The following is a 13,697-nucleotide window of genomic DNA, read 5'->3' as shown; positions in this document are numbered from 1 at the left end:
GTTGAGTTATTTTGGCCAAGAAAATCTGAGTCCGCAGCTCGTGGTCGTGCGGTAGCGTTCTCGCTTCCCACGCCCGGGTTCCCGGGTTCGATTCCCGGCGGGGTCAGGGATTTTCTCGGCCTCGTGATGACTGGGTGTTGTGTGATGTCCTTAGGTTTAAGTAGTTCTAAGTTCTAGGGGACTGATGACCATAGATGTTAAGTCCCATAGTGCTCAGAGCCACTTGAAAATCTGATGAAAATGTATGTTCTGTTTCCGGTGTATCAGAGTTTGAAAGCGCTTGAAATGTACAAAATATAACCGAGAGTAAAATAATGAGTTCTTGTCGCATTTATTAACTCAGAATCAATAAAATTTTCAGTTGCATCTCTGGCGAGCAGACGCTGACCATTTTGCCGTTTGTCACCAAGTCAGACGTGAATTGGACTTCGCAGAATCTCTCTTCGGCCAAATCTGCCGTGTTGATGATCACCATGACAGCCTTCATTGCCGTTAAAACTCCCAAAAAAAGAATGTTTGAGTCATTCGTATCTCCTGTATGTGCACGCCTGATTGAAATTTGTGCTCTAGTGCTATTTTTGACCGGTCGCTTTAAGCTACGATGATAAACCGCCAAAAACGAAAAAGAATTTACGATGGCCGGGTATTTCATTTTATTCATTAAACCAACAACTAAAACTTTTCACCTTCACCTTGTATGTATGAAATTCTTTTCTTCCCTAACCCTGTATACAATAATCGATTTGTGCTCATCACATTGAACTGATTGATACATTCATAATTCATTGGTGAACTCGGATAATAAATATCGCACATAAGCCCTGAGCTGTATCCAGTGAGTACGATGTTCAGGCGGGCGATCATCTTGCTATTAATTGTGGTTACTTTCTGTAATAGTGTCCTTCCTGAACACAGATATCCGCCGGCCAGTGTGGCCGAGCGGTTCTAGGCGCTTCAGTCTGGAACCGCGCGACCGCAGGTTCGAATCCTGCCTCGGGCATGGATGTGTGTGATGTCCTTAGGTTAGTTAGGTTTAAGTAGTTCTAAGTTCTAGGGGACTGATGAGCTCAGATGTTAAGTCCCATAGTGCTCAGAGCCATTTGAACCATTTGAACACAGATATCCGACAGTACGCTTGATGGTTATTCTCTCATCAACAACACCGGGACGAGGTGAAATGACGCATTGGTGAACTATTACAGAACATTTAAGACAACAGTTAGGTTTATTTAGTAATGGAAAGCGCCTGGTTTGAAACTTACTTCGAATTTAAAATAGGCGTCCACATGCAATAAACTGATTTTCAGGTTTTATCCCTATTGTTATAATGAGTATTGTGGGTTATAAGTACACGAGAATGAATTAATAGAAAAACGGTTTTTATGCATATTTGGGTGTACGATCGTTTATATTATTCATGTGCGCTTTCCTTACACGCAACGGTCGCGTGTACTTTTTGCTGCCGGAACGGGGTTAGATAATGAGCACTGCGATAAGACATCACTGTCAGCCATGCCAAGAGGTAAACAAAGTCACGATAACGATTAGAGTGTGTTGTTATGAGATATCTTCTTGTTGTAAACTATAAAAAATACAACAGCTTACTCGGCTGTGTTCCTAAACTAAAATGCAGGGGTGAACAAAAATATGGAAAAACAGCGGGAAATGGATGCTTGAACATAAATGCAGATGTTCGGCAAACCAGCATGTTTTGCCGGTCGGGGTGACCGAGCGGTTCTAGGCGCTACAGTCTGGAACCGCGTGACCGCTACGGTCGCAGGTTCGAATCCTGCCTCGGGCATGGATGTGTGTGATGTCCTTAGGTTAGTTAGGTTTAAGCGGTTCTAAGTTCTTGGGGACTGATGACCTCCGAACTTAAGTCCCATAGTGCTCAGAGCCATTTGAACCAACCAGCATGTTTCGTTGTTGCACTTACCACTAACGGCCTCTATGTAGGTCTTCAATACGTTGCAAGTGTCAGAACAGCGATCTGTGTAGTCGTGAGTGTATTATATCGGAACTCATTGTATTCGAACGTTGGCAAATCATTGGCGCTCGTAATTAAGGTAGCCGAAGTGTTTGACGTTTCCAGAGGCACCGTGTCAAAAACTCGTTCCATATACAGGAAAAGAGGACTAAAGTGTGTGTTGTTGAGTGTTCTTGATGTAAATGTCGTGGGACTAGGTCCTCCCGTCGGGTAGACCGTTCGCCGTGTGCAAGTCTTTCGATTTGACGCCACTTCGGCGACTTGCCCGTCGATGGGGATCAAATGATGATGATTAGGACAACACAAATCCCAGTCCCTGAGCGGAGAAAGTCTCCGACCCAGCCGGGAATCAAACCCGGGCCCTTGGGACTGACATTCTATCGCGCTGACCACTCAGATACCGGGGTCGGACAGTGTTCGTGATGGACGGCCGTTGAAGAAGATCGTCCCATAAATAAGAGTAAGTTTCTGCAGAGCTGAAAGTTGCATTTGTGAACACTGTCAGCACCTAAACCACACGGAGAGAATTGCAGCGCGAGCTGGAAATCCAAATTCAGTCATTGTTGTTGTTGTGGTATTCGGTCCTGAGACTGGTTATATGCAGCTCTCCATGCTACTCTATCCTGTGCAAGCTTCTTCATCTCCCAGTACCTACTGCAACCTACATCCTTCAGAATCTGCTTTGTGTATTCATATATAGGTCTCCCTCTACGATTTTTACCCTCCACCCTGCCCTCCAGTACTAAATTGGTGATCCCTTGATGCCTCAGAATATGTCCTACCAACCGATCCCTTCTTCTAGTCAAGTTGTGCCACAAACTCCTCTTCTTCCCAATTCTATTCAATACCTCCTCGTTACTTATGTGATCTACCCACTTAATCTTCAGCATTCTTCTGTAGCACCACATTTCGAAAGCTTCTATTCTCTTCTTGTCTAAACTATTTATCGTCCTTGTTTCACTTCCATACATCGCTACACTACATACAAATATTTTCAGAAACGACGTCCTGGCACTTAAATCTATACTCGATGTTAACAAATTTCTCTTCTTCAGAAACGCTTTCCTTGCCATTGCCAGTCTACATTTTATATCCTCTCTACTTCGACCATCATCAGTTATTTTGCTCCCCAAATAGCAAAACTCCTTTACTACTTTAAGTGTCTGATTTCCTAATCTAATTCCCTCAGCATCACCCGACTTATTTCGACTACAGTCCATTATCCTCGTTTTGCTTTTGTCGATGTACATCTTATACTCTCCTTTCAAGACACTGTCCATTCCGTTCAACTGCTCTTCCAAGTCCTTTGCTGTCTCTGACAGAATTACAATGTCATCGGCGAACCTCAAAGTTTTTATTTCTTCTCCATGGATTTCAATACCTACTCCGAACTTTTCTTTTGTTTCCTTAACTGCTTGCTCAATATACAGATTTAATAACATCGGGGAGAGGCTACAAACCTGTTTCACTCCCTTCCCAACCACTGCTTCCCTTTCATATCCCTCGACTCTTATAACTGCCATCTGATTTCTGTACAAATTGTAAATAGCCTTTCGCTCCCTGTATTTTGTCCCTGCCACCTTCAGAATTTGAAAGAAAGTATTCCAGTCAACATTGTCGAAATCTTTCTCTAAGTCTACAAATGCTAGAAATGTAGGTTTGCCTTTCCTTAATCTTTCTTCTAAGATAAGTTGTAGGGTCAGTATTGCCTCACGTGTTCCAACATTTCTACGGGGTCGAAACTGATCTTCCCCTAGGTCGGCTTCTACCAGTTTTTCCATTCGTCTGCAAAGAATTCGCGTTAGTATTTTGCAGCTGTGACTTATTAAACTGATAGTTCAGTAATTTTCACATCTGTCAACGCCTGCTTTCTTTGGGATTGGAATTATTATATTCTTCTTGAAGTCTGAGGGAATTTCGCCTGTCTCATACATCTTGCTCACCAGATGGTAGAGTTTTGTTAGGACTGGCTCTCCCAAGGCTGTCACTAGTTCTACTCCGGGAGCCTTGTTTCGACTTAGGTCTTCAAACTCTTCACGCAGTATCATATCTCCCATTTCATCTTCATCTACCTCCTCTTTCATTTCCATAATATTGTCGTCAAGAACATCGACCCTGTATAGACCCTCTACATCCTCCTTCCACCTTTCTGCTTTTCCTTCTTTGCTTAGAACTGGGTTTCCATCTGAGCTCTTGATATTCAAGTCATCAGTGATGTAAATGGCTGTAACAGGAAACCGTGATGAGTCTTTTTTCTCGCTGTTTCTAACTTCTGGCCGAGCTCTCGTCATAACAGTGAAACATGTCGGGGTTGGGTGATGATATCGGTAGCCATGTCATGGTATTCCATGGGCCCCCTGGTTACCCTGCAAAGTTGCATTACTGCCATGGGTTATGTGGCCAATTTGGTTGATCAGGTCAATCCCATGGTACAATGTTTGTTGCTCAATGGTGATGTTGTGTTCCAAAATGTCAAGGCCACTGTTCATGCAGCCTGCACCGTGAGGACAAGGATGAATTCTCGTATCTTCCCTGGCCATCATAGTCACCAGATGTCAATATTATTGAACTTTTGTGTACTAGTTTGGAGAGAGGGACGTGTGATCGCTATCCATCTCCATCATCGTTTCCTGAACTTGCATCCATTAGCTGTTTTGGATGCTAACGGTTTTCCTTCACCGTATTTGACATGGTGATGTGTTACGATTTTGGTGTTTGCGTATTTTCACCTATCCTTTGTGCGCTGTGAACACTCCCTATTACGTATCTGCTGCCTTTGTAAAGAATGAGTAATAACGTGCAACTCCTCGTTTTGCCAATATTATCTCCCTCAGTGCACTGAAAAGTTTTTCACTAAATTCTAATACTTTGAATGTTGGCATAGAGTATAGTCGGTTGGATGAATTGGTCTCAAATCAAACTCACGTTGTAATCCATCCTAAAAATGTTCGACTGGATACATATCGTGGGTCAGAGCAAGTCAATCCAATGAAAAAAAAAGCAAATGTACTACGAATTACTATTTACTGGCTGGTCGTCGAAGGGACGTTAAACACAAACCTTCCTTCCCTCCATTGCTACAGCGTCTAATGACAGCGTTGTCTAAACCCGTCGAAATGACGTCGCAGTTCCATATTTGTGATTAGCGATTTCTGGGCAACAATACGTCCACGTAAAGTCTTATCGTCGCTTGGAAGTATATTCTCTTTACCTGCTCCTTCAAGGAAAGTTTTCTACAATAACTAACAACAATGCCTGATGGTTGGTTTGTGCCTTATGTGTTAGGGGGGCGAGCAGTCCTTAACAGTTAATTTCTTGAACCTCTCAGGCTAATACTTGGGATTCATTTCTCTTTGTTGTCTTTCTCTGCTTGATAAAACGTTTTCGATATTATCTCATTACATCTGCAGCTCCATATCCTCGGATTCATATTCTGACGTCACACAGTGTGTATTTAGTGGCATACAGAAGATATGTGACAAAATAGAGAGCCTTCATAGCGAACATCAGCACGGTCATATCCCTTTGTATGGCTTTTTAAGATCGAGAGTTATTCCAACTGAGATAATGCTAATTATGAAGTAAAGTTTCTGAACATACACGGAATATATGGATAAGAAATATATTTCATATCGCTTGACATTTTCTACAGGAACAAAATCAGCTTAACAGCATGGTTTAATCTGAATTACGTGTCGAGAGCTGTGTAGGTCATTATGTAGTTGCATCCAAGCGCAATCAAATGAATAAATCCTCAATGAATACTGCGTGATTTACAGGAAATGAGAAACCGCTGATGCGTGAACCGTAGTCAACGTTAATGCTGCAGCTGCGGTATATTTAATACCTTTCAGTTGTTTGCTCGTATTGGAACAGCGTATTCAACTACACACCATAAAAAGTATAATGAAGAACGCCAATAATGAAGAACGTTGCCTTTGGTATTCAAACTGCAAAATAATTTCAAAATTTCATGAACACTTAAGTCCATGTTGTTCTACTGTAATTATAACTGTTCATTTCGGAGAGAGATAAATCAGTTACAATACAGTTTGAGGGCCGGCCACGGTGGTCTAGCGGTTCTAGGCGCGCAGTCCGGCACCGCGTGACTGCTACGGTCGCAGGTTCGAATCCTGCCTCGGGCATGGATGTGTGTGATGTCCTTAGGTTAGTTAGGTTTAATTAGTTCTAAGTTCTAGGGGCCTGATGACCACAGATGTTAAGTCCCATAGTGCTCAGAGCCATTTGAACCATTTGAACAGTTTGAGGAATTAATTTTTTCGTGCATACGTAAAAAAAAAAAAAAATACAAATTGCACAAAAACGAGGGATAGCAAAATATTCTGGAGTCATGGTATTCAACTTGTAAACCTTAGCTACAGTAACTAAAATCATCTCCGTAGTCACGTTTTGTATTATGCGATTCGTTTGCAATGACCTACTCGACTCTGGAAGAACAGTTTTTTAACACAAACGCTTCACTAATATTCAAAGGATTGTACTCATATAAGGTGTTCCCTAAAGTGACAGTTCCTGATCGTAAGAGGAGATACTTTGGTAGGATCCAAAGTCATACCAGTGAGCTCTTCTAGAGACGGAATATTTGGTTATACGTAGTAAAGATAAGGAATTAAACTAGCGTTAGCTTTACGTAAGGAACCATTCAAGCATTCGTCTCTCTTGTTACATTGAACTGAAGACGACCTAAAATACATTCATGTTCAGGAAAAAAAATACAGATCGCTTTAAACGACTAGAGATAGGAAGTTCATATTCACAGGACATGTAAATTAGTATGTTCTGCAGAAATGATAAGCATTTCTGTCACCTCGCTTCAGCAAGTGTCCTGCTGCCTACCTGGCACAGGGTCCGCCACGGGCCCTGATAATTTGTTCCATTCGTGATAACATCGACGCGTAGAAGGCGCGAATGGTGTCCAGTGGTATAGTCATCCACGCTGCTTTCACCTGGTTCCGAAGTTCATCTGTGGTGTTTGGCGTTGTGTCACAGCGCTGCACCCGTCGTTTAGCCATACCCCACATATTTTCGATAGGCAACAAGTCTGGTGACCTGGAGGGCCAGAGCAAAAGGCTGACATCCTGTGACACTAAAAAGGCACGTGTTCGTGCAGCAACATGTGGTCGTGCGTTGTCTTGCTGAAAAATGACATCTGGGGTGTTGTGCAGAAAAGGGTATGGCCACGGGTCGCAGAATAACATTCACGTAGGTCACACTAATCACAATGTCCTGGACACGCACCAACTGTGATTTGTGGTTGTACCCAATAGCATACCACACCATAAGGCTTTTAGTTGGAGCTGTATGTCTTGTGCGAATGCAGTTACTATGATAACGCTCCCCCTGTCTGCGGCGAACCAAAATGCCGCCATCGTTTCCAAACAAACAGAAACTGGTTTCGTCAGAAAACACTATCTGATGGAATTCCTGTCCCCCGGTGATGTCGTTCCATACGCCATTGCCTTCTAGCATGTTTCTGCGTATTCGTCAAAGGAGGCGGAGAAGTGGACGACGCGCACGTAACCCAAACGGCGACGGACTGTCATCTCTGACAGTGCACGGTGTGTAGCACTGTTCCTCTTTCGCGCCAAAGCCGAGGAGGACGCAGATATGTCCTGTTGTGACATTCGGACGAGGTGTCGATCTTCTCGGGGGGGGGGGGGGGGGTGGCCTGGGGCCTGGGTGGTGCGACCAGACCCATCTAGTCGTGTTTTAGGGTCTTCTGTGAACCATTCTGCAGCCACGCTTTGCTCTTCCGAAACAATTCGGCTGACTGACGCGAGTAGCAATTTCCCGTATGGATGCATCACATTCTCTCATGCCAAAAATGCCCCCCCCCCCTTTCAAAGTCACTGATTTGACGGTACAGGAGGAGGAGGAGATTACTCTTTAACGTCCCGTCGACAACGAGGTCATTATAGACGAAGCACAAGCTCGAATTAGGGAAGGATGGGGAAGGAACTCGGCCGTGCCCTTTCTAAGGAACCATCCCGGCATTTGCCTGAAGCGATTTAGGGAAATCACGGAAAACCTAAATCTGGATGGCCGGACGCGGGATTGAACCGTCGTCCTCCCGTATGCGAGTCCAGTGTGCTAACCACTGCGTCAGCTCGCTCGGTTTTGACGGTACAGTTCGCGCATATGTCTGCGACGCATCCTGCACGTCTGCTCAAGCTACACTGATCCATTACCTTCGGTTTATAGCGCCAACGAGAGCCATAGGCGTATTTTACCGGTAGGTGGTGTTACGCCGCTATATCGATGTTGATCTTGAACCTGCTGGCCGACATGGTCCAAACGCTAACCGTTTCTGCAGAACATACTAATATACATGTCCTGCGAATATGAACGTCCTATCTCTAATCGTTCAAGGTGTTTTGTTTTTCCTGAACACGAGTGTAGTGTGTTATGACTGCCCCTCCGAGTAAAACTAGGTCGCCTTCTACGACGTAACTACACTGGGTAGGAACAACGTTCCTTCAGCGAAACTATGTAGTCTGTTACCCAAATACAAATATGGCAGATAGGAAGGTGTCAGAACAGAAAAAAAGTTAAACCTACGCTATAAGTCATCTGGGTCTAAGGTATATTTCACATGGTAAGAATCGACGTGCTTCGAGTGAAGTGTGTAGCTCCTTCTGAAGGGTTGAATGAACTTTATGGTTTGTTAAATTTGAAGCTAATCTACCTACATATATTAGTAAATACGGTACGGCTTGAAAATAATGTGCAAAATTATAAGTCGACCACAATATTATTGTACCTGGGCGTGAGGGAGCTTTAGTCGGCTTGCCGTGAGTTAGTGCGTAACTGGGGTAGATTGTATATCCACAATGACTTGAACTGATAGTGCAATGTGTTTTCCTTCGCCACGATTGTACTTGTTTACTGTAGCACCAGCGACTGTTCCCGACAACATCCAAGTGCAGTATTATCGTGATTGAGTAATATCGAATGGTTCTTATAAAATCGTCCGCAATAATTTATTAGTAATAATTCTAAACGTAATACATGAAACGGCTCGCAAAGATAACAGAATTGTTCGTAGGCTTTTTGGTGTCTCGTGTTTGCAGTGGCTAGATAGTCATATTTCGTACAGCTTAACGTCTCTTATTCCTCGTACGGATGTCAGGATTTAGTTTCAACTTCGTGGTTACTCCCTAGCCGGTGGGTCTAAAATTTTAATTTGCCAGACATGCAGCAAAAGCTTGTACCTGTATTGGGTGATTCTAATTCCCTTTAACTACTGTACTGTGCTACCAAGTACCTCTCGTACCATGTATTGAGGTTAAGGGTGCAAGGCAATTCGTATAAACCCCAAATGAATCTGATAACTTTTAAAGGAAACAATATGTGCAACGGATAACTATCCTTGCACACCAAACCAACGCATACGGGAGAGAGGCGGTAACTGCGTGCTATTAGCACGCCTCGGATAGGGGTATAACTACTGTCTGAACCTGATAAGAATACTGCCTGTGACAGTTACTGTCAGTGCACATCTTTTATGGGGGCAGTAACCATCTTTCATTGCATATTGTTGGTTATTGAGTGGCTTTGGCTAGGACGGGGGTATCATTTTCGGTTACAACTTCATGATTTTGACTGTGATAGATTTGACATTTATTCTTTAAACAAAACTCTGGTTCATTTAATTCTACACACATTTGACTCTACACACAAATCTAAATGAACTATGCAAATGGTCTTTTATTTCATATTACTGTGGATTAGTCTGGGCCACACTACGCGGAAGTTGGTGGGATGAACAACAATACACACACACACACACACACACACACACACACACACACGCACATTTACTCATAGTACCGATAGGATACGCAAGGGGATGCAAGTTGAGAGTTCCGTAAGCAAATTCAAAAGAATTACACGTTATCCGGCTTGTTAGTTAGTTAATCGAATTAAAGTACGTTCCTTCAGCAATTGCCGCGATCTGTGCCGTTGCGGCTCAGCCGATTCCAGTGCAAGCTGGCAGAAGCGAGCAAAGACACTTCTCTCATCGGAAATGTTACGGCAAACGCTCTGGTTTTAACACGGCAGGGATGGCTGAAGGCCATGGTCATTCGAAATAATTAAGTACTGACTATTTATCCAAACAAAGCACAAACTGAACGCGTGGTCAGACCGTCCACTATCGTAAACGTGGCGGGCTCGGACACAAAACTACCATAAAATTTCCAAAAATTACGAGAGACGATAAAATGGTTACACTAAGAATTGCGCTAATGAGTTCTCGGAGCGGTGAAGTCTAGTGCCCATGCCTCTACTACGCCAGAAGCCACCCTCACATGCCACGTGGTGTGAGCAACAATCGTCAGTGTTCGCACAAAGAAAACCACCTGGATATTTACAAAATTTGCACAAAACGCACCCCTCTCATTTTAGAAAATTTATCAAAAAAATTGGTTCAAATGGCTCTGAGCACTATGGGACTTAACATCTGTGGTCATCAGTCCCCTAGAACGTAGAACTACTTAAACCTAACTAACCTAAGGACATCACACACATCCATGCCCGAGGCAGGATTCGAACCTGCGACCGTAGCAGTCGCACGGTTCCGGACTGCGCGCCTAGAACCGCTAGACCACCGCGGCCGGCAGAAAATTTATCTTAGTGTTTTAGCACGAAAAAACATTACAAAAGCGAAATACTGTTACTACTGCCGCGCTCATTATCTGTGTAAACGACACGTGGCGCGAACACAACCCATAAAGAAACTCATCGAAATTCACAAATTAATTACGTAAGACTTCGGCAACACAGTTCCTATCCTTAATCTACAACACTTCGTATCCTTATTTGCTCACAGTATGCATTCCTCTCGGCACTGAAGGTGCCACGTGGAAAAGTGGGCCAAAATGCGCCCCGATATACATCACAAGGAAAATACGATAAAATATTAATTTCTCCCCATAAAATTTATACCACGAATTGAAATCATTTATACTATAAAGAAAAACAACCGTACTGCTATCTGCTGTTCGTCTTAACGTCTGCCGGCCGGAGTGGCCAAGCGGTTCTAGGCGCTACAGTCTGGAACCGCGCGACCGCTACGGTCGCAGGTTCGAATCCTGCCTCGGGCATGGATGTGTGTGATGTCTTTAGGTTAGTTACGTTTAAGCAGTTCTAAGTTCTAGGGGGCTGATGACCACAGCAGTTGAGTTCCATAGTGCTCACAAGGGAACCTCCCCATCGCACCCCCCTCAGATTTAGTTATAAGTTGGCACAGTCGATAGGCCTTGATAAACTGAACACAGATCAATTGAGAAACAGGAAGAAGTTGTGTGGAACTGTGAAAAAATAAGCAAAATATACAAACTGAGTAGTCCATGGGCCACATAAGCAACATCATGGACGAAGTGTGCTTAGAAGCCCCGTGAGCAGCTGCTGAACGAGAGATCCTTGGTTCAAGTCTTCCCTCGACTGAAAATTTTACTTTCTTTATTTTTGCATAGTTATTATCTGTCCGTTCGTTCATTGACATCTCTGTTCACTGTAATAAGTTTAGTGTCTGTGTTTTGCGACCGCACTGCAAAACCGTGCGATTAGTAGACGAAAGGACGTGCCTCTCCAATGGGAACCGAAAACTTTTGATCGTAAGGTCATAGGTCAACCGATTCCTCCACAGGAAAACACGTCTGATATATTCTATACGACACTGGTGACGACATGTGCGTCACATGACAGGAATATGTTGTCGACCCACCTAACTTGTACACTTGACGAATGGGTAAAAAGATTCTTCTACCTTGCCCGATTTAGGTTTTCTTGTGGATGTGATAATCACTCCCAAAAAAGTGATGAAAACATAAGAGTTTGTCACATAAACTGAAAATAAAAAATTAAAATTTACACTTCATGGAAGTTTTGAACCTAGGACAGTTGCTCACGTTACCACGAGACCACGGCGCTCCTGCGTTCCTAACGTCCTTATTGTTGCTTATCTTGCCTTGAACTACTCAGTTTGTATATTTTGCTTATTTTTTCACAGTTCTACACAACTTCTTCCTGTTTTCTCAATTGATCTGTGTTCAGTTTTTCAAGGCCTATCCACTGTGCCAACTTATAACTAAATCTGAGGGGGGTGCGATGTGGAGGTTCCCTTGTCAGAGCCATTTGAACCATTTGAATCTTAACGTCTTAAATACCCAAAAGCTACTTGCTCGTACTAGTACAAAGCCATTACGACTGTGACCTAGAAAAGCACTCGGTCTGCCAAAATTGGAACCATTACTGCCTCGCTCAGTACGTCTACACCTGGGCTGAAACTAAGTGCATCGCTAAGAAACGTACCAATTAGAATATCGCATTTCTACCACATCTTCCCATGCCATAGCCACAGTGCTTCCGCGGCTTTTCCTATCCCCAGAGCGTTCCAGCTAACAGTCCGCCCAGAGGGATCCTGGTCGGACCCAACGTCCCTTGTTCGAATCTCTCGCTCTCATTGGCTGAGAGCCGACCGGTACTTTCGCTACTCTAACCAAACTGATCTGTCTCAAGCATCGCAGGCCATTCCTGTTCAAATTCAAATGTGTGTGAATTCCTAAGGGGCAACTACTGAGATCATCAGTCCCTCGACTTACACATTACTTAAACTAACTTAGGCTACAAACAACACACACACCCATGTTCGAGGGAGCATTCGAACCATCGACGGTTGGGGCCGCGCATTCCGTGACATGGCGCCTCAAACCGCGCGGCCATTCCGAGCGACGCAGGCCATTGCTGCTTTCAGCCTTTCTAGTTTCTGCATTGAGAAGCCTACTGCCCTACTACCTATCTTCGGAGCTGCATACACTCTTCTAGTTTTCATTTCTTTCACACATCTTTACCGTCTCACACACAGTTGGAGGGTCATGCAGAGCATCAGGAGGTGTGACCCAGCTCGACGATTATTGAAATAAAACACAGGTTTGTTTCTTTCCTGTGTCCAAGAGTTGGGTATACAAATAAAGAAATAAAAATAAAGACTGATGTTACGTTGACAGTAACTTGCAATTAAATAAATAATTCATTATCTATCTGCAACTGTCATTCATGTTGCTCACAAGTGCGTTTCGTCAATGAAGGGTACTACTGGTACCGCATCACAACATTAACAGTAACCGAACAAGAAGTTGTGTAACAAAAAGAATCAGCAACATCGAGTATACTCCAGCTGGAAATAACGGAACACTTCTGAGATGTACGTCACAGATAGTCTTCAAATGATAACTATACATTTCCATATTATTGCGGGATACCACATAACTATTTTACGCAGAAAATAATGACTGACACTTGATCTAGTACTGATATCATAATGCATCCATCTTTGTTCCCTAAATTTCTACAAAAATGTTTGAGTAGATTTCTGGCCGGCCGTTGTGGCCGAGCGGTTCTAGGCGCTACAGTCTGGAACCGCGCGACCGCTACGGTCGCAGGTTCGAATCCTGCCTCGGGCATGGATGTGTGTGATGTCCTTAGGTTAGTTAGGTTTAAGTAGTTCTAAGTTCTAGAGGACTGATGACGACAGATGTTAAATCCCATAGTGCTCAGAGCCAAGCCCGTAGTAGATTTCTTCAACAAAGTCACGGTCTCTTCCAGTTCCCATCCATGTCCATCTATAGCAGCGCTCAGTCACCTATCCTCGCCGTATACGACTTCAAACAAACAAATAAAATTGAAG

The sequence above is a fragment of the Schistocerca piceifrons genome, chromosome X, assembly GCF_021461385.2.
Source record: "Schistocerca piceifrons isolate TAMUIC-IGC-003096 chromosome X, iqSchPice1.1, whole genome shotgun sequence".
In the NCBI taxonomy this organism is placed as follows: Eukaryota; Metazoa; Arthropoda; class Insecta; order Orthoptera; family Acrididae; genus Schistocerca; species Schistocerca piceifrons.
The sequence above is the reverse complement of the archived record's forward strand: the minus strand, read 5'-3'. Positions refer to the sequence as shown.